Source organism: Pinus tabuliformis, chromosome Q (assembly GCF_031772625.1).
Source record: "Pinus tabuliformis cultivar Carrire ecotype Pingquan chromosome Q, CPIR1, whole genome shotgun sequence".
NCBI classification, from domain to species: domain Eukaryota; kingdom Viridiplantae; phylum Streptophyta; class Pinopsida; order Pinales; family Pinaceae; genus Pinus; species Pinus tabuliformis.
In genome coordinates, this window is record NC_142296.1 from 260607810 (window position 1) to 260635715 (window position 27906).

Sequence of the window (27906 nt, forward strand, 5' to 3'; positions counted from 1 at the left end):
TCAACACCATATTTCTACATGGTATCAGCGCAGGATTCACATTAGAACGTGAATTTTGAAGTTGTTTCTCAAGAGGTTCAAATTTGCAGCTTCAGTGTAACAGGAACTCTTTAGAGTTGGGAAGGTGACCTTCAATGGGATGAGATTACAGTATGCCTTGGAAGGCATTTCGAATTTAATTGCATAGAAGGATCACATGGAGGTGGTGCTTGATGACAATGGATTGCTATAATATGTTAACACAGATATTGCAAAACCACAAGCATATAATGTATAGAACCTAGCCCAATGGAAGAACGATGTAGCCAAGGTAAGGAGAATAATATTGGAGGGAATGCTAGACCACATTGTCTCAAATCTCCATGGGAAAGAAACTTCTTTCACAATGTGGAAGGCATTGATAGAGATGTTCGAGGATAACAATGACCACAGGAAACTGGCCCTCAAAGACAAACTTTGGAATATCAAGATGCAAAAGAATGGCACTATTCCACAGTATCTCAATAGATTTACACAAGTTTGTGATTAGCTTGGAGGGTTTGGTGTCAATGTTATAGAAGATGACCTAGTTAGCCTAGCTCTTCTAGGCCTTCGCAAAAGCTGGCATAGCTACGAGGACTCAGTGAACGTAAGGGAGAAATTACTAAATTGGGAACACTTATGGTCTGATTTGGTACAAGAAGAGATCAGGCGGAATACCAAAGATGGAACTTCATCCAAGGGTGAGGATGAAGAAAAAATTGCATTGGTTGGAAAGGGAAAGAAGGGAAAAGGGAATAAATCTCAAACCAAACCAAAATCTAGCCAAGGGGGCAAGAAAAAAGACTTTTCCAAAATAAAATCCTTCAATTGTAATGAATTAAAGAACTATGCTACGAAGTGTCCACATAAAAATTCTAGCAAGAAGAACCCAGGAGGAGTAGCAGGTGAAGCTTTGGCTTCACAGTTGGAGCTTGAATTCACCCTTATCGCATGCTTGACCAACACGGTGATGGGAAATGTGTGGTACTTGGACTCTGGTGCCTCACTCCACATGGAAGAGTGTCGATATTTTTTCAGTGACTTGGAGGAGAAATATCTCCAAATACATATTGAGTTGGGGAACGACAGAAGGTACAATGTTATCGAGATTGGTACAGTAACCTTTTAGAGGGAGTCAGGATCCCCTCTTAACCTCAAAGATGCCATGTTTGTTCTAGGCCTAAATAAGAATATGATCTCTATAGAAATTTTGGAAGACTGTGGTTATGATGTGATCTTCAGTAAAGGGAAAGCATTCATGAGACACATAGCCATTGGATAGGTGAAGAAAATTGGGGTTCGTGTAAAGAACCTGTATAAGATCGATGTGGAAGATTGTGCTACATTAAGCAATAAGGCAACGAAAGTGCAGAGTTGTGATGTTAGTGAACATTGGCACAAGAGATTGGGACTTTTGCATCATGGCATCTTGAAACTTATGCAAGAAATAACCACTCACCTCCCTAAAGGAGAACTTGACAAATAAAATGTCTACAAAGGTTGTACCTTGGGGAGGTATGTAAAATCCACATTCCATGATCGAGATAGCAAAGCACATGCAATCTTGGAAATAGTCCACTCTGATGTTTGTGGGCCTTTCTCGACAACCTCCACTGCCAGACACAAATATTTGTCATATTTATTTATTATTTCTCAAGGAAGTGTTGGATTTTCTTAATGTGGAAGAAGGATGAGACATTCTTAACATTTGTGGAATTCAAGGAACTAGTTGAGAAAGAGACCGACAAGAAGGTGAAGGCTCTCAAGAGTGAAAATGGAGGTGAAGATGTTTTGAATGACTTCAAGAATTTTTGTGTTAAAGAAGGAATTTGAAGAGCGCTGACAACAACCCACAACCCACAATAGAATGGGGTATCTGAGAGAAAGAACCGTAGATTTTTTGGAGCTGCAAGAGCTATGCTACATGACTAAGGCCTACCATTACATTTGTGGGATGAGGCATGTGTTGAAAATGGCAATAAGAAATGCTAAAAATAGAAGTGCTAAGAATAACACTGCTATAAATAGAAATTCAAGTACCAGTGCTAGATTGAGCAACAAGGAATGAAAAATGGAAGTGCTAAAAATAGAATTTCTATTTTTAGTAGTTCAGGATAGATAGTTAGTCCCTAAACTAAAATAGTGAAGTAAAATTCGAATTTGATCTTAACAGCTGTTTGTAAATTAATTAATTAATTATTCTTGAGTTAATTAGTTGTAGAAAAATAAACATGAAGTATATGTGAGGACATGCAACAGTTATTCCTTTGATTAAAGGATTTATCCATTAGTTAAAGGATAAGGATGAGTTGTAATTAGTTGGCTCAGTTAACTGAGTCAAGTCCAATTAGATTAATTCAAACAGTTTGTTGAATTAATTGTGAGTCAGTTAGTTAATGCTTGCATGCATGTAACTGTTGCACTTCAGATAACTGAAAATTCTCTCATAAATAACTCATCCATGTCAGTTCAGTCAGAGACCCAGTTGAGATCAGAGGAAGGGACAGTGTACTATCAGTTGGAGGATTTTTCCTATATAGGAAACTCATCCATGCAGAAGGAATTATCTCCTTCAGGATTGCGCAGTTACTACTGGGCCAAGTGAGTAGTGTGAGGTGGGAATTCACATGTGTGGAAGCACTGGACCCCAAGAAAAACTGCACAAGGAAATAGGAGGCTTGGAGGGTAGAGGAGAAGGTTGTGAGAGCCTTTGACTGTTTATGAGCAGTATTGTTTGATTGCGGAGAGATCAGGATAGCTTGAGATCTTATTCTTTTTGTAACTTGAACAAGATTTCCACTTGTATGATAATACAGAGTTGGGGTTTTAGGCTAAGGCTTTTCCCAGGTTATTTCTTCTATGTTATATGTGATTGATTTCTCATTCTCAGTTATATATGTTCTCTTGATCTTGCTCAATTCGATTAAGCTTTCGCAAAGTGTTGTAGAAGTTGATCTTCTATTGTGTTTTAGTATATTGCATAATCTGTTGACCTACAGTGGGAATTTCTACATGGTATCAAAGCAAAGGTGATCAAGGTGAAGAACAATATACAAGAAGGAGAAGTTCGAAGTTTGGTTCCTGAATATAGAAATCGAGTTCTTATCACATCTCTATTTCACCTATGGCATTCAGTGATTTAAGAATCGAGTATGCCCTTGATGGCGGCTCAAATTATATAGCCTGGAAGGATCGCATGGAGACAGTGTTAGAGGATAACGGTCTAAAGGACTTCATTGATCAAGAAGTCCCCAAGCCAACTGATGCTACTCAACTGGCGGAATGGAAGAAATGTGTGGCTAAAGCAAGGAGAATCCTCCTGGAGGGAGTTCGAGATCACATTGTCTCGTGCCTCCATGAGAAGGAGACATTGTTTTCGATGTGGAAAACATTGAAAGATTTATATCAAAACAACAACGATTAGAGGAAGCTGGCACTGAAAGATAAGCTTTGTAAGATCAAGTGTGAAAAAGGTGACACGATCTATACATATATGAACAAGCTCACCACCTGCAGGGATGAGCTTGGAAGTGTAGGGATCACTACAGCTGATGATGACATGGTGAGTCTTGCACTTCTCGGTCTTCCTAAGAGCTGGCATAGCTACCAAGACTCGGTCAATTGAAGAGAAAAACTTCTAGATTGGGAACGAATTTGGTCGGATCTGATGCAGGAGGAAATAAGAAGAAGCACCAGAGATGGATCTTCATCGAAGCAAGATGACGAGGAAAATCTAGCCTTAGCGAGTAAGGCGAGGAAAGGGAAAGGGAAGGCATCACATCCCAAATCCGGTTCTTCCCATGGTGGGAAGAAGATTGACAAATCTAAAGTGCGATGCTTTCATTGTCATGAAGTGGGCCATTATGCTACGAATTGTCCATAGAAGAAATCCAGGAAGGGTTCCTCAAAGGGATCTGATGGTGAAGCACTGGCCTCACAGTTTGAGCTGGATTTCTCACTTTTCGCATGCATGGTTTCATCCATGGTGGGAAATGGTTAGTTTTTTGACAGTGGAGCTTCCTTCCACATGACCGACAACAAGAGTTTGTTCAGTACCTTGGAGGAGAAGGATCTCCAGATGTGGATCGCGATGGGTAATGATGAAAAGTATGGTGTCTCAGGTGTAGGCACAGTTTTTTTTCAAAGAGAGCATGGAGCTCGCATTACCTTGACCGATGTCAAGTATGTACTAGGACTAAAGAAAAACTTGGTGTCGATCGCAATGCTGGAAGACAAAGGCTATGATGTAGTATTCAGTAAGGGAAAAGTTTTCCTTAAACACATCATCATGAGATAGGTGAAGTAGATCAGCTCACGAGTCAAGAACATGTATGCTCTTAAGGTTCAAGATGCATGCAAAGCCTTGAGGAGCAAGGCAACTGATGGAAACTTGGTGGTTGAGAGGGAGAGTACATTACCGTTCAACATGCAGCGCCAGAAGAAGTCTCAGACAATTGTGGAGGAGCCATAATTGGTGAAGCAGCTTCAGGAGGTTGTGGAGTAGCCACAACTAGAGAAGCCGAGAGGAGACTGAGTGGATGCATCCACTCATGCATAGACCTCCAGTGGGGGGAAATTTTGAGCCAAGTGGGTAGAGGGATCACATGCATCCATACCTCCAAGTAGGAGGTGGGGCAATGTGGAGTGACAGTCCCAAGAAGGCTGGAATAGGGGCAGGATCATTGAGGTACCTAACCTCTTTGATTAGACCTTTCTACAGGAGCCCCGACGAGGAGTAGCAGGACTGGTTGAGTGGGTAGAGGCAGATGCAGATGGAGCGGTAGAGAGAGCTACAGTGCACAAATCCCAAGACAGTGCAGAGCTAGCAGGCTGCAACCATGCGAGAGGCACAAGAGTGTTGCACCATTGCAGGATGGCACAAAGAGGTGTGCAACGGTGCGAGATGCATGGAGTGTTGCAGCAACTCAGAGGTCAGAGAGGGAGCACTTGTCAGCGGCAGATGGAGCTTCAGCATTAGAGTATGTTTCTAGCCCAACAGAGAGGTCAGTTGGGAGTTTTTTTTTTGTTTCTAGAGTTGCTGGAACATCCACACTTGGAAGAAGTGCTGCATGCAGAACATTACAAAGGTTCAGGATCGGGTTCAAGTTGAATGCCTTTCTTGTTGAGAGGGAATGTTGAAAATGGCAATAAGAAATGCTAAAAATAACACTGTTATAAATAGAAATTCAAGTACCAGTGCTGGACTAAGCAACAAGGAATGAAAAATGGAAGTGATAAAAATAGTATTGCTATTTTTATCAGTTCAGGATAGATTCCTATTTTAGTTAGTCCCTAAACTAAAATAGTGAAGTAAAATTCGAATTTGATCTTAGCAATTGTTTGTAAATTAATTAATTAATTCAACTTGAGTTAATTAGTTGTAGAAAAATAAACATAAAGTCTATGTGAGGACATGCAACAGTTATTCCTTTGATTAAGGGATTTATCCATTAGTTAAAGGATAAGTATGAGTTGTAATTAGTTGGCTCAGTTCACTGAGTCAAGTCCAGTTAGATTAATTCAAACAGTTTGTCGAATTAATTGTGATTTCAGTTAGTTAATGCTTGCATGCATGTAACTGTTGCACTTCAGATAACTGAATATTCTCTCATAAATAACTCATGCATGTCAGTTCATTCAAAGACCTAGTTGAGATCAGAGGAAGGGACAATGTACTATCAGTTGCAGGATTTTTCCTATATAGGAAACTCATCCATGTAGAAGGAATTATCTCCTTCAGGATTGCGCAGTTAATACTGGGCCAAGTGAGCAGTGTGAGGTGGGAATTCACATGTGTGGAAACACTGGACCCCAAGAAAAATTGCGCAAGGAAATAGGAGGCTTGGAGGGCAGAGGAGAAGGTTGTGAGAGCCTTTGACTGTCTATGAGTCGTATTGTTTGATTACACAAAGAGCAAGATAGCTTGAGAGTTGATTCTTTTTGTAACTTGAACAAGATTTCCACTTGTATGATAATACAGAGTTGGGGTTTTAGGCTGAGGCTTTCCCTGGGTTATTTCTTCTGTGTTATGTGTGATAGATTTCTCATTCTCAGTTATATGTGTTCTCTTGATCTTGCTCAATTCGATTAAGCTTCCGCAAAAGTGTTGTAGAAGTAGATCTTGTATTGTGTTTTAGCATATTGCATAATCTGTTGATCTACAGTGGGAATTTCTACAGCATGTAACATAGCAGTCTACTTGTAGAACTGGAGTACTCATCGAATTCTTGGTATGATTACACCAGAGGAGGCTTTCTCAAGGAGAAAGCTAGATGTGTCTCGTTTCAGGATTTTTGGATCCTATATTTATTCCCATGTATCCAAGGATTTGAGGAAGAATCTTGAGATGAAAACAAAGTTTGGAGTTTTTGTAGGCTACTTCGAAACTCAAAACAATTATCGTGTGTACTTACCTTCCCTCAGAATGACAGTTGTGTGAAGGGATGTAAATTTTGATGAGGAGAAAGAGACGTGATGCTCTCTTGAGAGGGAGCTTCAGATCCCACTAATAAAGGAGATTTTAGCTCCAAATGAGGAGCCTCAAGAAGTTATGGGGCAGCCAAAAATAGAGGAATAGAGAGTGGAGATATCCACTCAAGTAGAACCATCCAAACAAGGGAGAAAAAGAACTAGTAAGTCAGGATGCGAGGGAGAATGTGGGAGCTCCTTCAAATTTGTGCAAGAAAAGGAGGCTAATTTAGAGGTACATTATCTACATGGATCTAATGACTGAGATTGTAGAGACTGAGCCATCCAATTTTGAGGAAGCAGTTGAGAAACTAGTTTGGGTTGATGCAATTATGGAAGAATACAAATCCATCATGAAGAAAAATGTTTGGGAAGTGGTGCCAAGACCAACAGATAAATCAATTGTGGGTTCAAGACGGATATTCAAAGATAAGAATGCAACAAATAGAATCATTGAGAAGTATAAGCCCAAATTTGTGGCCAAAGGATTCTCCCAAGTTGGGGGAATTGAATATGAGGAAACCTTTTCTCCTATAGCAAGGTATTCATCCATTAGATCTATTATTGCACTTGTTACATAGATGGGGTGGAAGATCCACCATATGGATGTAAAAATAACATTTCTCAATGGGGTTACTAAGGAGGAGGTGTACATCAAGAAACCAGAATGTTTTGAGACATTTGATTGAGAGTCTCATGTGTGCAGACTCAAGCAAGCATTGTATGGTCTCAAAAAAGCACCCCATGCTTAGTACACCAAGATTAATAGTTATCTCAATGATTTGGGCTTCATCAAAAGTGAAGAGGATGCAAACCTCTATCATATTTTGGTGGAAGTTAAATTTCTTATCATTGTTTTATATGTTGATGATTTAATATTAACTGGTGATGATCAACTAATCAACTCTTGCAAGGAGGACATTGCAAGGGAATCTGAAATGAAGGATACGGGCCTCATGCACTACTTCCTCGGGTTGGAAATATGGAAAGGAAATGGGGAATTATTTGTGTCTAAATGAAAGTATGAAAATGAGATACTTTCCTCATGGAGAATTATAAACCCATGGAGACACCCCTAGTGACCAATTGGAGGAAGGAGGATTTCACTTCAGGTGAAGAAGTGGATGCTACCATTTATCAGTAGCTAGTGGGTTCAGTAATGTATCTTGTGAACACAGAGACAAATATGTGTTATTCAATCAACCAACTAAGCCAAGCTATGGTTAGGCTGACCAAATTATATTGGAAGGAAATGAAGCATGTTTTACGGTACCTCAGAGGCACTACCCAATATGGATTGTGATACAAATAGACATAGGGAGTGAATATGTGTGGCTTCACAGATGCTGATTGGGTAGGGAGTCCGTCCAACCAAAAGAGTAGACCAGTTGGAATTTTCAGTGTTGGGTCCGCAATGGTTTCATGGTACAACAGTAAGCAAAGATCTGTGGCGCTTAGCTCAGCAGAAGCAAAATACATGACTGCAAGTCAAGCAGCATGTGAGGTGATCTCGATGGGAAATATACTTTTGGGACTATTTGGTTAGATGATGGATCCAACTGTGATCTATTTTGATAACCAGAGTTGCATTAAGCCCTTTGAGAATCCGGTATTTCACGATTGATCCAATCACATAGATATCCGGTATCACCATTTACAAGACTGTGTGCATATGTGGATAATGTTGCTACAATACATTTCGACAGAGGAACAAGATGCTGACATCTTGAAAAAGGCTTTGTCAAGAGGGAAGTTCAAATTCTGCAGGTGCGAGATAGGGGTGGTTGATAATCCATTTCTTGCTAATAGGGAGTGTTGAAAAATGTAGCAAGAAAATCTCAATTTGACTTTGCCTTGGTCAAATTGAGAAAATTTGAATTTCCACACCAATAGAAAAATTGGTGGCAATTAACTTCTGTGACATGGATCTTGTCACTCAGTTAGCTCAGTAAATTTGATTTAGAGGGCTTGGAGTTCATTTAAGCATGTGTGATTGCTAATTTGTAGCAATCAATATCAATTATGTCCAGTTGAGTTCAGTTAAACTAGTTCTAACAATTGGAGGAACTAGTGGAAGGCTAGTTGTGCAATTTGACAACATACTAACTCAATGATCATCCTATTAACTGATCAATCAACCCAAAATAGCTAGTGCATGCAGAGAATTACAGTTCCCCAGTTGTGGTGGAGATTCCAAGGTAGTGTAACATCAGTTGTAGACTAGTCTTGAGTGCAAAGGTGTTGCATGTAGTCAGATGATCAACCTTGGGAATTGCATAACCAATAGGAGGAAAATTCCTAAATAATAGGGGCCTAATTCCTCAAGATTATTGCAAGGAAATAGGGGCTCAAGCCGAGCCATAAATTGACCACGTCTGGGTCAGAGCTTCTCATTGAGCAGAGAGAGAGGTTATTCACTTACAGTTTGTGCTAAGAGCGAGCAAGAAATTGTAATACATCTTTATTCATATTATTTAATGCAATCAGGCTTAAGGGGTTTTTAGCCGTTTCTTTCTCCTAGAAAAATACAATGCATGTGTGTTATTTCTTATTGCATGTCTAAGATTGTTGTTCTAAATTGTGAACTAAATTCCATAGAGCAGTAGAGTAGAATAGATTAAAATTTCTTGAGAAATTGCAATTCTACACCATATTTATACAAATATCTTAGCACATACTTAGCTAGTGTCCAATGCACTCTCTTAAACTCCACCATGAATTGAATAAGAAGGTTTACTACATAGGATATTTCTAGCCCTAGGTGTGGACCAAATACATGAGAGAGTATATCAACTACCATTATAAGGTAGGATCTACATCCTTATCCCTAGATGCATCTTTTCCTTTAATTTATGATCATGGGTGTAGACATGGCTCTATAGTCCTCCATCCCAAGCCTCCTTAGGATCTCAATGTAGTAATTTCCTTGTCCAATGAAAATCTATCCATATTTTTGCCACACCTCCATGCCTAGAAAGTATCACACAAGCCCCAAATACTTAATCTCGAACTCAGCTGCAAGATCCCTATTTCACTCCTCTGTGAGCCCCAGTGAACTTGTTAGAAACAAGTCATCCACATAAAAGACAAAAATGAGAACCTCACCCCCCATCACCAAGTAGTAGAGGTTGGCATCCACCTCACTCTTCATGAAGCCCATGCCTTGCTACTTGTCAATGTTCTCATACCATGCCCTGGGAGCCTTCTTGAGCCTATACAATTCTCTCTTCAGCCTATACAAGTGAGTCTCTTTGATGTGTGCTACAAAGGCCTCTAGTTTTTCTCTATATACTTCCTCCTCCAACTCACCATTTAGGAACACTGCCTTGACATCCATCTGATGGATCTACCATCCCATACATGTTGCTAATGAGATCATGGTTTGTATAGAAGTATACCTAGCCATAGGAGTGACTGTATCCTCATAGTCCATTCCCTCATTCTAAGAGAACCCCTTGGCCATGAACTTTTCCTTGTATTTTTTGATGCTTCCATCGACACTGTGCTTGATCTTAATGATCTAATGTGATCCAACCACCACCATGTCTATCAGTCTAGGTACAACCTACAACACATAATTCTACATGATTGAGGCATACTCCTCAACCATATCATCCCTCCATACCTGCTGTTGCGCGACCTCCTGATAGATAGAAGGAAACCTCACTATCAGCTAGCTGACTAACCAATTCCATGTAGTCAGTGTACCTATCTAGTTGTCTCCCCTGCCTGTTACCTGTTGTCACTCACTCTTTACAAGTTATTAGTTGCCCAGAATGCATAAGAGCACTGAAGTTTGAAGCCATTTCCTAAGCCACAAAAGTTCTCAAATTTTAATAAATCCCTCTCCATTTCATAGTGCTCATGATAAATGGAAGTCCAAAAATGGACTTTTGGATCAGAAGTTAAAGTAGATTGAATATGGGGGGTCTGTTGCCTTGAAATGAAAGAGAAGAGCATATTTGCAGGTTCTACGTAGGTTTGAAGTAGAACGGTCACGCAATATCATATCCTACAATCCTGCATCCCATACGGCCTACATATCACATCTCGCAGTCCCGCAGTTCCGCAGTCTCGCACTTACGCAATCCCGCAATCTCGTAGTCCCGTAGTTACGTAGTCCTGCAATCTCGCAGTTACACATTCCTGCAGTCCCATAGTTACGCAGTCCCACAATCCCGCAGTGTCGTAGCTTGTATTGGAAAATTGGTGATCGGCATGCCCAAGGTAACATTCTTAAAGAATTGCGAGGGAGAAACTAGCTGATAAACACTAAAATCACCAATAATTCGGGCCCTCAATGTTAAAGTTCTGGGAGGGACCGAAATCATTTAACAAAGGAAATCGACGCAAAATAGGGACATGTGAGCCTTTTTTTCTCTCCTTTAGGGGGCCACGTGGCAGGCTACCATTGGTCCTCATAAATGACATGGCAGTTGACATCATCATGATGTGGTGGTACGGAGGTGACGTGGCAGTACAAAGGACACGTGGCATGCTGATTCGAAATTTTCAGGGGTTCTATGAAGGAATTTCCAGGTGACACGTGTCACCACTTAGGAGGTGCCACATGGCAGTAATAACGTCATCAATCCCGCAATTGGTGATTACACAAAGAAAAGTTTCCTCCTCCTTTGACGTCTCTCCTAGCTTGCACTTGCGATATGCGAAGACCTTCCCGAATGCGATATATTATGTATTATATGTTACAAGGATTTCACGTCCGGACAATCGGTCAACACAATGAAAGGAGGTAAAAGGTCCCCCACTCCCGTGTTGCGATTGTGATGTCCTATATTTAAGATTTCCTATGCACTAGTTTACAATCAATCTAGAGACTATCTCTAGGAAGCTTTCTAGGTCCCCTGAAGCACTAGTGCTGCGGGTTGTGCTAGAAAAATCCACAACATCTTTTTGGCGCCATTTTTGGGAAACAAATTAGAATATTTTTCCTTGGGTACGAAATTTTTTTTACATTTCTTTTGATAGGTGAGTAAGGGAAGTGAGGTTTGAAAATATCTCACCTTGGCGACTCCACTGTCTCAATTTTATGGTAAACATCCTGGAGACTCCACTATCCATATCTCCATTTGATCACCCTGGTTTTCAAGCAGCCTCATACCCACTTTGATGCTAGAGTAGCCGAACACTTTCCCCACCTGCAAAATTCAGATCACTCACATAGGAAGGTTTTCGAAATGGCCATTTCTAAATTCTTGGCCAACAAATTTTCCCCACTAGATTTTTCTTCTATTGTTGGTTATCCCAATCATGTCCCTTCGTTTCATGAATGGTATACCTATTTGCCTAGATTCAGTGGGAGCACAAATAGAAGGCTTGTCCAACACCTCAAAGAATTTCATGAATGCATGGAACAACATGGTATTTTCCTTGAAGATCTACAAATGAAATTGTTCATGCATTCTTTAGAGAAGGATGCTAGATTTGGGTACAAAACCATACCTCATGGCAGCATATCTTCCGTAAAGAGTTTTCATGTAGCATTCCATAAATATATTAAAAAATTATATCCACCGAACGCTCTATTTGAAGATTGTTGTGCACATTTTAATGATGAAGACCTTCCCAAGGTTAATGATCCGGTTGAAGACTTTTTTGGAGCTCCACTCCAAGAAAACATCTACTCACATCAAGAAGAATCACCCAATGAGCAAGAAAGAGAAGAAGGAAACATCATCGAGCTGCAAATAAACCCTCAGAGGTCTGATTCGATTGAGTCTAATGTTTCTCCTTCTTATGATGTATATGACTCGGCTGGAGAGTCAAGTGATGCAGAGACACCACAATCCTAGTCATGGGAAGCTGCACAAGCAGAGGAGGGCCACCACGAGGTCAATAAAGAGGCTCCAGTCCACGATGCACATCTTTCACCTGAAGAAAAAGATCAGAAACATTCCCCAATTTACGATTCATATGATTCAGAGGAGGATGACTTGGTCGCGGAGGTTCAAAGGGATTTTTTTACCAGTGAGTGGGGAGAAATCTCTCAAAAACAAGTTTTCCAACAAGTGCCCAAAACTAAAAGACTACGCAGGGTCTGTCACCGCCTCTGGTAGAAATATTCCTACTAGGAATTCTCAGTAGATTCTCCAATCTACGACTCTTATAGTTCAAACAATGAAGAGTCTATTGCAGATTTCCAAGAGGGCTGACCCATTGAAAAATGGGTAGTAAAAGATCAACAACAAGTTTCTCTTGGGAAAGCTAAAGTTGAGGAGCTGGACAATAATTGTGGCTACCCTAACCAAGAAGACATCAGCCAACAGACTGTTTGTGAAAAAGAGGCAGCTGCAAACTTTCCTTGCCAATTCCATGACCCTGTAGTTGAGTATATGAGCATATTCTTAAGCCAACAACACAAGTTGGTTCAACAACATGTATTAGGTTCCTTGTTTGAAGACTTTTCATGGTGCATGCTTGTTTTCATTTTTATTTTTCAACAACATAAAGGCACTAGGTCCAATACTCTAATGTTCACCTAGCTCCATTGGAGGGTGGAACTCACTTAGGTGAACTGAGCCCTGAGCATAAGTAGGAATGTATATAAATAAGCGTACTAGTTGAGCATTTATTTCTAGTTGTTAGAAATTTTATTTATGCATTTCAGTTTGAGGAGGAAGTGACTCCGTGAAAACAAAGGTTCATAGAGATTTTATGTAAGTTCATATATTTCTGACTCCATGCCCAATGGTGAAGGATACTGGTCTGCGGGTTCTCAACACCTTTCCAGCAAGGCACTGTCCCTAGTTGGAGCCAATGTTGTCACTCACTACTTTACCAGTTATTAGTTTCCCAGAATGCATAAGAGCAGTGAAGTTTGAAGCCATTTCCTAAGCCGCAAAAGCTCTTAGAGTTTAATCATTCCCTCTCCATTTCATATCTCTCATGATAATATTTCCAATGGTATATGGAAGTCCAAAAATGGACTTCTGGATCAGAAGTTAGAGAAGATTGAATATGGGGGATCTGTTGCCTTGAAATGAAAGAGAAGAGCATATCAACGGGTCCGAAGTAGAACGGTCTTGCAATATCGCATCCTGCAATCCCGCATATCGCATCCTGCATCTTGCAGTCCCACAATTTCGCAATCCTGTAGTCCCGCAGTTCCGCAGTCCCGCAATCCCACAGTCCTGTAGTTATGCAGTCTCACAATCCCGTAGTCCCGTAGCCTGATGATATTGACAAATAGGTGATTAGCAGGTCCAAGGTAACATTCTTAAGTAATCGCGGGGGCGAAACTGGCCGATAAACACTAAAATTGCGATAATTCAGGTGCTCAGTGATAAAGTGCCAGGATGGGCCGAAATCAGTTAAAAAAGGAAACCAACGCAAAAAAAGGATAGGCGAGCCTTTTTCTCTCTTCTCTAGGGGGCCACGTGGTGGACTACCATTGGTCCTCATAAATGACATGGCAGCTGACATCATCATGAAGTGGCGATACAGAGGTGATGTGGTAGTACGAAGGACACATAGCACATTGATTTGGAATTTTCAAGGATCCTATGGGGGCATTTTCGGGTGACATGTTTCACCACTCAGGAGGTGCCATGTAGCACTAATGATGTCATCAATCCTACAATCGTCGATCGCACAAAGCAAAGTTTCCTCCTCCTCTAAAGTCTCTCTTAGCTTGCGATTACGATATGTGAAGGCCCTCTTGGATGCAATATATTATGTATTATATCTTACAAGGATTTCACGTTTGGACAATCAGCTAGTGCAATGAAAGGAGGTAAAAGGTCCCCCACTCCCATGTTGAGATTGAGATATCTTTGGTGGGCCCAATCCCATAGATTGGCAATCTCAAGGATCACTGGGAACACCGTAGACAAAGCACTACAAATCGCCGATATGTCATATTCTCCATAACAATGGAAAAGCTCCCCCGAAAGGCAGTCTAAAAGCCCTAACACCTTAGGGATAAGCACCTGGTCATAGCCCCCAATCATATGAAGAGAACACTGAAAGGGGCTATACCTAAAGGGGGACAAAGGGGCATCAGAGCTTGTTGTTCTGTGATGTTTTAAAGAGGAAAAGCCCCGATGCAACGATGCCCGTTAACGTGGTACAAAGCTTTAAAGGTGGATGGGTCGAAAATTGAAGAATTGAATGAAGTATGGCGCAACAGTAAACCAGTATAGGGGGCTCAGTAAGGTTTAATGGCTCGACATGGGGCTCCACTCCGATACACAATAGAGGACTACATGGACACGCTCCATCCCCACTCCACGATAGGCATTCACATTTGACCCACTCCCTACTCCAGAGAATGAGCTATTCAGGTATTTAAGGCGGAAGTGACAGGAACCGACCGAGCCGCAGGAGAAGCACATCACAGCTGAGACATGGCTTGACCAGAGGCCATTCATAGGAACAGCATAGGGGACACTTTCTCCATCATATTTCCATTTTCCTCTTTCTTTTTATTATTCTGCAATTTCTGTTTATTTCCAGGAAGGGACCAAATCCCAATTGTAATCATTCTGGGTAGCAGAGTCTGGCATGCCTAGACAGCTAGTCTATGAGACAGCTAGAGCTCAGGCAAAGATATTTTGTAAACTTTAATCCAATCTCACCCTCTTCTTGTAAATAGGGGGAAGAAACACTGAAAAAAGGTTCCAAAATTTCTCACCCGCAGGGTCTGAATTCGGAGATGCCACTTTGGTTCTATTTTCTCATTCATGGGGGACTTGACTAATGTTGTGCTAAATGTTATGGACAAGTATGTTTCAATAATATTTGATTAATGAAACTCCCTGGTGATTCCAAGCATCATCAATGTGAAGCATGTTTCCTCTTGGTAAATCTCATTTCATTTGTGTTTTCCCTTCTCTAAAATAGTGTAATGAAGTTGTGGTTTCTCCCTAATTGATGGATTTATCTAGGCTACTAAATAGAGAAAAATACCTACGTTGTATTACAGATTTAATTGTATCATTCAATAGCATACAATACCTGTAGTAATTGTAGATTTATTTGTGTTATTTGATTAACCTACAATACATGTGTGAGCCCATATTTACTCATTCTTTTTGGTGCTAATGATACACATGTTATATTTGGCAGGAAGCCTTAATTAACATACCATTGTTTCTATCATTTCACCTCCTTCCTCTTCCATATTTCTGCTGGAACATTGTTGCTGGGGATTCTATTTGTCTACAATGCAACACATCTATTTCCCTCCTTCCCCTCGTCCTCTCCACCATCTCTACAACTTCAGTATTAAGTTGTCTCATTGTTGTGTGTCGGCCACTAGTAGAAGACATTTCTCTTTTAGATTACCCCAATATACCTCCCGCATTTGGATCCATGTGTTGGCTTGAGTCTACCTTAATGAAGGCCTATCGAACCAAGCCCCCTTTATAACCCTTTTAACTACGTGACAATTGGAATGCAATAGAAACCCCACTCATAATATTCCATGCACTATTTAAGATGTCCTAGGCATTGGTCTACAATTAACCCAGAGGCTGTCTCTCGGAGGTTTTCTTGGTCCCCTAAAGCACTCGTGCTGCAGGTTGTGTTAGAAAAAATCACAACACTACCAATCATAGAAATTCCCATAAGATGTTGAGCATCCCTGAGTGTCTGATGAACCTTATGGTTCCTCCTTCAAACTATAGAAGAAGGAATGTCCACCTCTATGTGCTCCTGATGCATCTCCCTGATATGTTGCATATACTTATCAATAGTCTACAAAGTTTTAGGAACTCCTGCACCTAATATTATGTTCATACTGGCACCTGTACTTGTGCTATGTTACACCTGATCTTGTTGCTCAACTCTAGGAGCTTCTACTGGCTACTCACTTTGATCATCAATTGCTGGCAAATCTATGGACCTATTGTATGCATTTCCTGTAGTAACTTGAAATCTATCCTGAATATAATATGTCTAGACCCTGGAGTGAAAATACAATATGCCTTAGAGGTCTCACTATACCCCACAAAGTACCCCCTCTCTACAGTCTAGTCTAGTTTTGAATGTGTATCTCCAGGAATGAGACGATACACTAGGATTCCAAATATCATGAAGTGTCTGACGTTTTGTCTCTTCCCTATGAATGCATCCTCTAGTGTCATATTTGCCAATGATTTATATGGAACCTTGTTATGAATCTAAATTTTCATATTACATGCCTTTTCCCATAAGTAGCGTAGTAGAACCTGGTCATACAACATGGTTCTTGCTGCCTCCAAAATAGAACAATTCTTCCTCTCAACAACCCCATTCTATTATGGGTTGTAAGGAACCATCCACTCTCTCTTGATTCATTCCCTTGTACATAACCCATGGAACTCATTTCTTGTGTATTCACCTCCATTTTCTGATTTAAGAACCTTGATCTTCTTTCTTTCCACATTCTCAACTAGAGCTTTGAAATCCTGAAAGAAACTAAAGACCTTATCCTCGGTCTTCAGGAAGTATATCCAGGTATTCTTGGAGAAATCATCGGTACAATTAGTGAAGTAATCGTATCCCCTAAGATAGTTTGTAGACATCGACCCACATATATCTGAATGCACTAAGTCAAGAATACCCTTTGATCTGGTATCACTCCTTGGAAAAGAAGATTCACAAACTTCCCTAACACACATCACCTACAAACATGGTCATGCTCTGTGCTCACCTCTAGAACACTTGTCATCATCTCATGAAGTAATATAAGTGATCCATTATGTATATGGCCCATCCTCCTATGAAATAACTCCACCTGATCCCTCAGATTACTATTGCTAACTAGTGCCTTAGGAGTGTTGATTTACAACTTGTACAATGGATGCTTCTAACTCTAATCACTATAGGTGATTTCCAATCCTTGTTCCTAATAAACACCATTGCCCCTCTAAAAAGTACATTGTACCATTTATCCTAAAGGATAGATACAAAAATCAATTTCATACCCAAGCCTGGCACATGCAACACACCATGAATCAAAATTGGCTTGTGATTCTCTCTCTAAAATAGAACAATCCCTCTTGCAATTGGATTTCACTTGAACTTGTACCCTATATGAATATGGAATATAATGTCCTCCTCCTTATAGCTAGATAAGTACTCTTTAACTCCCGTCATTTGGAATGACGCTCCAATGTCTATATACTAAACACCCTATGAGGTCAAGCTAGATAGGAAAGAAATAAGTGTGAATTCTCGATCCATTCCGTTGGAGAGATTATCTGCACTAGCTGAAGCTTCTATCTCTTTGTTGCCATTCTTCTCAATCTTATTTTTCCGTGGATAATTTCTTACATAGTGGCAAAAATTGTGACAACCATAACATTTGACCTTAGAAAGGTCCTTCTTCTTCTTCTTCTCACCTTTTGGGTTCGGTCCCTTACTGTAAACCTTCTTCGCTTTTCCTTTTCCTACTAGGGCCATGTTCTCCTACTACTCCTCCCTTTTCTGAGTCCTATTACTACTACCACTAACAAGACTGAGTCTCAACTCCTCCTAAGTGAAATTACTCCATGATCAATCCCAACCTGGTAAGGTGTCTCGTCTGTTAATGACTTGGACAAAGATATCCCACTACTTTGTAAATCCATTTAGGGCTATATGCACCATCTCATCATCATCTGGTTTATCACCCATTGCAACTAACTCATCCTTTACCAATCTAATATCGGTGAGGTAGCTTGTAACGTATTCTCCCTTGTGTATTTTTCTATTCATCAACTTTTGTCTTAGAAGCAACTTCCTATTAGTGGTATCATCTTGGAAAAGTTTCAAAATAATGTCCCACATTGCTTTTATATGTCCAACTTAGCAATATGAGGAACTATATGGTCCTTAACTCCATCAAGGATTATCCTCCTTGTCTTGGAATCTTCCTTCTTGTATGTTGCAAGTTGTGATGGATACATTAGTATGACTATCCAAATAGTTGCATACTCCTTGAGACCATTTTCTTCCAACAATAAGAAAATCATGGACTTCTAGACACCAAAACTCGAGGCTCCATCGAATCTGTCCTGATCTCTCAAACCTATTGAGTCCATTTTACAAACCCTTGGAAATATAACGAAATCCAAGTAAAATAAAGAACTCAAAGTGGGTTTTAAGCCCTAGGCTTTTCTCTTCCTGTGTCCATGAAAAGCCTTCTTCTGCCCTCATATTTTCTCTGATACCATGTGAAATTTTTAATACTGTTGCAGTTTCTGCTTATCATTCACCTATCAAATTTAATCATTTGTGTTCTGTAATTTGTAAGCGATAAATACTAAATAAAACACTACTGCAAATTCACAACAAAATAAATAAACCATAGGAGCTAAGAAAATATTGCACACACACACAAATAATGAACACCGATATTTTTGGACAAATATCCTTGGAAAAACCCCAATGTTAGGAAAACCAGTTCTAAAAATGAATATTTTATTTATTCTTTAGCAAAATTATGTGATTGAAAAATTACAACTGTTTGTTGTAAATTAGCAAACCTCCAGAAAATTGTTTCTTTCACTTTTGCAAGTGATTTGGCTTCTTGGACACAACTCATCCCCTTTGATCCAATTTGGCCCTCGTCGAGACCCTTGAACTGGTCCACTTGTGTGGTCTTAACAACTCGACCCACAATGGAAAACTCGCATTGGTTGGAAATAAACTTGACCTCCTTTGGAATTTGACTTCTCATGGGAAAATCAACTTCTCCTGTGTAAATTCATCACTTCTGAAAATTTCTCCTTGCTTTGGCAACTCGACCTCTCTGAAGCAATTCACACTATTAGGAAAGTCAGACTCTCTGTAGATAAAATCAACCTACCTCTATCTCAAAGAAACTGGAAATCGCCGTGAAGGATTTTCTCCAGTAAATTTGTCTTCAATCAATGTTGATCTCAATTCGTTGGTGCCCTCATGCTATCACCACACCCTTTCTATCACTACAAATGTGTGTCTTTGATGCATTCTTCAAATTCCCATCAATTTCCTCTTATAATCTCTCGTTGAGCAATCAATGGCCATGATATAATCTCAATCAATGGCTAAGATCATCTTGACCGATCACATGACTTTTCTAGAAGTCACTAGAGAAAAATAGATTTACCTCAATTAATCTCAATTAATTAAGCCATTTCCCTAAGTTATATTTAGCAAAATTTATAAACTAGCTAATTAATTCTAATTAAGGTAATTTTCTTTAGAAGTGTTTTTTGAGTATTGGAGAAAATCAATCCACTATATTCTTTAGTCTCATGGACACTATATTAGACTATATGAGACTAGAACTCCTATTCGAGCTACATAAACTAATAAAATATGACTTAAGGGTATCGATAATTTGAATTCCTTACCATTCATTAGATCCCAAGCTTACCTTTTTACCATTTCAACGAAGGAGCTCTCTCAATATATTAAAGGAAGTGGTATTGGATTTCCAAAATATAGTCCCCCCCCTCCTTATCAAGTTCGGAGGTAGTGTAGGTTTTCTAGAATATGGTATCAACCTTATCCGATTAGATTCTAGTGCTCCAAGGTTAGTGGCACAACATATTTCTTAAGTATTATTCACTACTAAAAGATTAAAGGAAAATACACATATATACATGTTCGTTGAGTCTTTCTTTAATAATAGTGATGTAGATTAAATTTAAAAAGTTATGGGTATATACATGTTTGTTGAGTCTCTATATAGTAGTAACATAGTAACCTAGAGTGGTTATCACAATAATAATCTATGTTAAAATCTTAAATAACAATTTTAAGATGTTATTATGTTTTTCTAATTTTTAAGTAGCAAAATCATATTTTGAAAATAATAGATTTGAGATTTCTACCATCTGCATTTTGTGTGGTTATGCTTTCCGGAGTCATTGCATTTACTGTTTTCTGTATCAACGTTTTGAATCATCCTCTATGGTTCATCATCAGGGTTAGATATGTGAAGAAGTCAGAGAATGATGTGTAATAAATAGAGGATATGGTATGGATGGCAAAGTAAAGAGCAGACATGTTTGATAGTGGTATGGTTTTAATTAAATTAATTAATTAATTATTATTATTATTATTATTTATTTATTTATTTATTTTTATTTATTTATTTATTTTTATTTTTTATGATCTAATATTATTAATGGTTTGTGTAATAACTAAATATTTGTTGTTTTTAATTTGTTTTTGTTGCCAATAAGATATTAATGCTTGATTAGCTTTGTATTGCAAGATCTCATTGAACATAATTAAACTATTAAATTACTACTTGAATGTTAATAATGTTTTTACTTAAACCTTGATTTAATAGTTATTAGAATTTAATGTTTTAATGTTGAGAGATATTAAATCTATATTAATTAATATTTATTAAGATATTCTAAGTTCATTAATTATAGATGCTAGATTAATATTCTGTATGATTTATACTAGATTAATGTTGATACCAATACAAGATAATGTTAGCTAAGGATTAAATATAATTAAATGAGTTTAATCTTGATAATGTTAAGGTATACTAAATCTATATTAATTATTAATTATTAAGATATTTTAATGAAGTTCATAAGTTCTAGGTGCTAGATTAATGTTATGTATTGAATTATGGTAGAAATTCCAACTGTAGATCAACAGATTATGCAATATACTAAAACGTACAAGATCTACTTCTACAACACTTTGCGGAAGCTTAATCGAATTGAGCAAGATCAAGAGAACACATATAACTGGAATGAGAAATCAATCACACATAACACAAAAGAAATATCACGGGGAAATCCTCAGCCTAAAACCCCAACTCTGTATTATCATACAAGTGGAATCTTGTTCAAGTTACAAAAGAATCAGCTCTCAAGATATCCTGCTCTCTCTGCAATCAAACAATATAGCTCACAGGCTGAATAGACACTGTATTTGTCCTCCTCAAGCCCTCCAAGCCTCCTATTTCCTTGTGCAATTTTTCTTGGGGTCCAATGATGTCACATGTGTGAATTGGCCTCATCACACTCACTAAACCTGAAGAAGTAACTGTGCAATCCTCAAGGAAAGAATTCCTTCTGCATGCAAGGAATATTCACAATGGAATATTCTAGCAACTGATAGTAGACTACCCTTTCATCTGATCTCAAATGGGTCTCTATCTGAATTGACATGCATGAGTTATTTATGAGAGAATAATCAATTATCTGAAGTGCAGTAGTTACATGCATGTAAGCCTTAACTAACTAAACATACATTAATTCAACAAACTGTTTGAATTAATCTAACTGGACTTGACTCAGTTAACTAAGTCAACTAATTACAACTCAATATTACAACTCATCCTTATCTCTTTAACTAATGGATAAATTCCTCAATTAATGGAGAAACTGTTGCATGTCCCCACATAGACTTCAAGTTTGATTTTCCTTAACTAATTAACTCAAGATGAATTAATTAATTAATTTACAAACTATTGCTAAGATCAAATTCGAATTTTACTTCACCATTTTAGTTTAGGGATTAACTAAAATAGGAAGGTATCCCGAAATGCTATTTATAGAATGTTATTTTTAGCACTTCCATTTTTCCATCCATTGTTGCTAATATCAACACTGGCTGAACTGCTATTTATAGCAGTGCTATTTTTAGCAATTCTATTTTTAGTATTTCTTCTTGCTATTTTCAACACTCCCTCTCAACAAGAAAGGGATTATCAGTAACCCCATTCCTGTCTCTGTGGAACTCGAACTTGCATCTTGACAAAGCCTTAATCAAGATATTTGCATCCTGTTCCTCGGTCGAAACATACATCAACAACATGATCCTCTTGACCACACAGTCTCGAAGATGGTGATACCAGATATCTATGTGCTTGGACCTGTCATGAAAAACTGGATTCTCAGAGAGTTTGATACAACTCTGGTTATCACAGTAGATCACTGTAGGATCCATCATCTCTCCAAACAATCCCACTAGAATCTTCCGCATCCAAATGGCCTCACATGTAGCCTCACTAACAGCCATGTATTTAGCCTCTGCTGAGCTAAGTGCAACTGATCTCTATTTCCTGCTATACTAGGAAACTGCAGTTGAACCAAGGTTGAAGATTCCTCTAGAAGTGCTCTTCTGGTCTGATGGACTCCCTACCCAATTTGCATCTGTGAAGCCCTGAAGCTTCACTCCCTTTGTCCGTCTGTACCATAATCCGAATTGAGATGTGCCTCTGAGGTATCTTAGCACATGCTTCACTGCCTTCCAAAACAGCTTGGTAGGCTGAACCATAGCTTGAGTCAGCTAGTTCATAGCAAAGCATAAGTTGGGTCATGTGTTCACTAGATACATAAGTGAACCCACTAGCTGCCGATAAACAATAGCAGCTACTACCTCACCTGAAGTAGCATCCTCCTTCCTCCAATTCCTAGCTAGAGGAGTTTACATGGGCTTGCACTTCTCCATGTTAAAGCACCTGAGTATCTCATTGGCATACTTGCCTTGAGACACAAATAATTCCACATCTTTCTACCACACCTCCATGCTTAGAAAGTAGTGCATAAGGCCCATGTACTTCATCTCGAACTCTCTTGCAAGGTCCTCCTTGCAAGACTGTATCAGCTGATCATCACCTGTCAAAATCAGATCATCGACATAAAGAACAATGATCAATGGTTTACCTTCTACCATGATGTGGTAGAGGTTCGCATCTACTTCACTCTTGGTGAATCCCAAACCGATGAAATAGCTGTCAATCCTGGTGTACCAAGCACGGGGTGCTTGCTTCAACCCATACAAAGCCCTCTTGAGTCCTCACACATGCGACTCGTGATCGAAGGTATCAAAACCCTCTGGATGCTCAATGTACACCTCCTCCTCAATCTTCCCATTACGGAATGTTGTCTTCACATCCATCTAGTGGATCTTCCACCCCATCTGAGCTGATAGTGCCAACATCGATCTAATCGATGAGTACCTTGCTATGGGAGCAAAAGTCTCATCATAATCAATCCCCTTGACCTATGAGAAACCCTAGGAAACAAACCTTGCCTTATGTTTCTCAACACTGCCATCAGCTGCCTGCTTTACCTTGTAAAGCCATCTAGAACTGACCACTGACTTGCTCTGAGGCCTTGGGACAACATCTCACACACTGTTCTGAATGATAGAGTCGTACTCCTCTACCATTGCATCAACCCAGATTGGCTGCTACACTGCCTCCTTGAATGAAGAAGATTCAGTATCTACACACTCCCCAACCAGGGCCATGTACGCAGTGTACTGCTCGGGTGACCTCCTCTGTCTGTGCTGAGAAGATGGCTATCCCACATTCTCTCGCACATCCTGCATCAACTTGTCAGCTTCCCTTGAGCGTTTCTGCCCATCTCTGGAAGTATCAACATGAGTGGATGTATAAACTCCCGGAACCTTTGCATGCGGCTGCTCCACATCAATCTGAGGCTCCTCATCCTTAAGAACTAAAAGTTCCTCATCTGCATGCAACTCGATCTCCCTCTCAAGTGATAAGCGCATGGCTTTCTGCTCATCAAACTTCAGATCCCTGTGTACCACAGTCCTCTGAGTGGAAGGTAGGTACACCTGATAGTTGTGGGGTGTATCCGTGTACCCCACAAGTATTCCCAATTCAGGTGTTGGTCTTCTTCCTGGCATCTTTTGGTCACATGACAATAAACTGATGATCCAAAGATTCGGAAGTGACTTACATTAGGTTGCTTCCCGGAATAGGCCTCCATAGGTGTCTTCATCCCCAGTATACGGTGTGGGCTTCTGTTCTGCAAGTATACTGCTGTATTGCATGCCTCAGCCCACAAATGCAGTGGTAGGCTTTGGTCATGTAACATCGCTTGAGCTGCTCCCACAATCAATCTATTCTTCCTTTCGGCCACCCCATTCTGCTGTGGGTTATGGGGTGCCGTCAATTCCCATTTAATACCTTCTGCAGCGCAGAAGTCTTTAAATTGTTGGGAGACATACTCTCCACCATTGTCGCTACGCAAGGCTTTTATTTTCTTTCCAAATTCTTTCTCTGCCAAGGCTTTAAACTCACAAAACCTCAAGAAGGTCTGATCCTTCTTTTGTATAAAGTAGATCCAGCATCTACGAGAAAAATCATCAATAAAAATAACGTAGTACCTTTGTTTAGCAGTGGAGGTTGTAGAGAAGGGTCCAAAAACATCTAAGTGAACCTGCTCCAGGATTTCTCCAGCTCTACTGTCTCGATCCGAAAAGGAATATTTCGCATACTTACCCAAGGTGCAACCTTTGCATGTAGTCGTCTGCTCAAGTTTTCCCTTGGGTAATCCGGTAGAAATCTGCTGCATGATCTTCAGGGCTCCATGGTGCAAGTGGCCCAGTCTTCTATGGCATAGCTCACCAACATCTTGGCTCTGCACCATCTCAGCTTGGGAACTCAAAGCAGCACAGTCGTCTACCTCCAACTTGTAGAGATTCTTGACTCGAATCCCTATTCACTTTTTCCGTCCAGTACCGATATGCCTTAGGAATACCTTTCCTTGACTAAATACTACATCATAGCCTTTATCTTCTAGCATAGCGACAGACACAAGATTCTTCTTCAAACCTGGTACATACTTTACATCAGTCAGGGTGAGGGGAGCTCCATGCTCCCTCTAAAACACAACTGTACCTTCACCTAAAACACGTTACTTTCCATTATCGCCCATATCAATCTGCATCTGGAGATCCTTCTCCTCCAAGGCACTGAGAAGATTCTTGTCACCTGACATGTGGAATGAAGCTCCACTGTCTAGGTACCACACACATCCCACCATGGATGCGATAAGCGAGAAATATAGCTCAAATTGTGAGGCTAGTGCCTCACCATCAGATCCCTTTGAGGAACCCTTCTTGGATTTCTTCTGTGGACAATTCATAGCATAATGGCCCACTTCATGACAATGAAAGCATCGCACTTTCGATTTGTCAATCTTCTTCCCACCATGGGAAGAACCAGATTTGGAATGGGATGCCTTCCCTTTCCATTTCCTCACCTTAGTCGCTAAGGCTAGATTTTCCTCATCATCTTGCTTCGATAAGGATCCATTTTCGGTGCTTCTTCTTATTTCCTCCTACATCAGATCTGACTAAAGTCATTCCCAATCTGGCAGTTTTCCTCTTCCATTAACCTAGTCTTGGTAGCTATGCCAGCTCTTAGGAAGACCGAGGAGTGCAAGACTCACCATGTCATCATCAGCGATCATGATCCCTACACTTCCAAGCTCATCCCTGCAGGTGGTGAGCTTGTTCAGATATGTAGAGATCATGTCGCCCTTTTCACACTTGATCTTACAAAGCTTGTATTTAAGCGCCATCTTCCTTTGATCACTGCTGTTTTGATATAAATCTTTCAATGTTTTCCACATCAAAAAACGGAGTCTCCTTCCCATGGAGGCTCGAGACAATGTGATCATGAACTCCCTCCAGGAGGATTTTCCTTGCTCTAGCCACACATTTCTTCCATTCTGCCAGTTGAGTAGCATCAGTTGACTTGGGGACTTCTTGATCAATGAAGTCCTTTAAACTATTATCCTCTAACACTACCTCCATGCGATCCTTCCAGGCTATATAATTCGAGTTGCCATCAAGGGCATACTTGAGTCTTAAACTATTGAACTCCATAGGTGAAATAGAGATGTGATAAGAACTCGATTTGTATATTCAGGAACCAAACTTCGAACTTCTCCTTCTTGTATACTGTTCTTTGCCTTGATCACCTTTGATCTGATACATGTAGAACTTACCACCATAGATCAACAGATTATGCAATATACTAAAACACAATACAAGGTCTACGTCTACAACACTTTGCGGAAGCTTAATCGAATTGAGCAAGATCAAGAGAACACATATAACTAAGAATGAGAAATCAATCACACATAACACAAAAGAAATATCATGGGGGAAGCCTCAACCTAAAACCCCAACTCCATATTATCATACAAGTGGAAATCTTGTTCAAGTTACAAAAAGAATCAGCTCTCAAGCTATCCTGCTCTCTCTGCAATCAAACAATACAACTCACAGACTGAATAGACACTGTATATGTCCTCCTCAAGCCCTCCAAGCCTCCTATTTCCTTGTGCAATTTTTCTTGGGGTCCAATGATGTCACATGTGTGAATTGGCCTCATCACACTGACTAAACCTGAAGAAGTAATTGCATAATCCTCAAGGAAAGAATTCCTTCTGCATGTAAGGAATATTCACAATGGAATATTCTAGCAACTGATAGTACACTGCCCCTCCATATGATCTCAACTGGGTCTCTGTCTGAACTGACATGCATGAGTTATTTATGAGAGAATATTCAATTATCTGAAGTATAGTAGTTACATGCATGAAAGCATTAACTAACTAAACTTACATTAATTCAACAAACTGTTTGAATTAATCTAACTAGACTTGACTCAGTTAACTAAGTCAACTAATTACAACTCAATATTACAACTCATCCTTATCTCTTTAACTGATGGATAAATTCCTCAATTAATGGAGAAACTGTTGCATGTCCCCACATAGACTTCAAGTTTGATTTTCCTTAACTAATTAACTCAAGATGAATTAATTAATTAATTTACAAACTGCTGCTAAGATCAAATTCGAATTTTACTTCACTATTTTAGTTTAGGGACTGACTAAAATAGGAAGGTATCCTGAAATGCTATTTATAGAATGCTATTTTTAGCACTTCCATTTTTCCATCCATTGTTGCTAAGATCAACACTGGCTGAACTGCTATTTATAGCAGTGCTATTTTTAGCATTTCTTGTTGCTATTTTCAACAATTATACTAGAATTAGGTTAACTAATGGGTTAAATTAATTTAAATGAGTTTAATCTTACAAGAGTTTAAATTTCGTCTTAATAAAATGAAATAATTATTTACATTTACACTAATAATAACATAATATTTAAATTAAATAATCTCATATAAATATGAAACTAATTGCACCATATAAATCTAATGATATAATATATAAGTTTTTGTTTCATCTTTGTATTATGTATTTTTTTTTTCAAAAGAAAAAATCGAACTTCTTATTAAGGCAACAGAAGTTACATAGTATATGCATTTAAGCATTCAATAAAGTATATGTCTTTTAACAAAAAGCATAGAGTTGTTCTGAAATGTTAAGTAAACGTAACCTCTTACTCTTCCATCTCAATGTGCAAATCAAGAGCGTTGGAACCAAGATCCCGAGCCTCCTCATGTAGAACCATCCAAGGAAGGGAGAAAAAGAATTAGTAAGTCACGATGCAAGGGAGAATGTGGGAGATCCTTCAAATTTGTGTAGGAAAAGGAGGCTAATTGAGAGGTACATTATCTACATGGCTCTAATGACTGAGATTATAGATACTGAGCCATCCAATTTTGAGGAAACAGTTGAGAAACTAGTTTGGGTTGATGCAATTGTGGAAGAATACAAATCCATCATGAAGAACAATG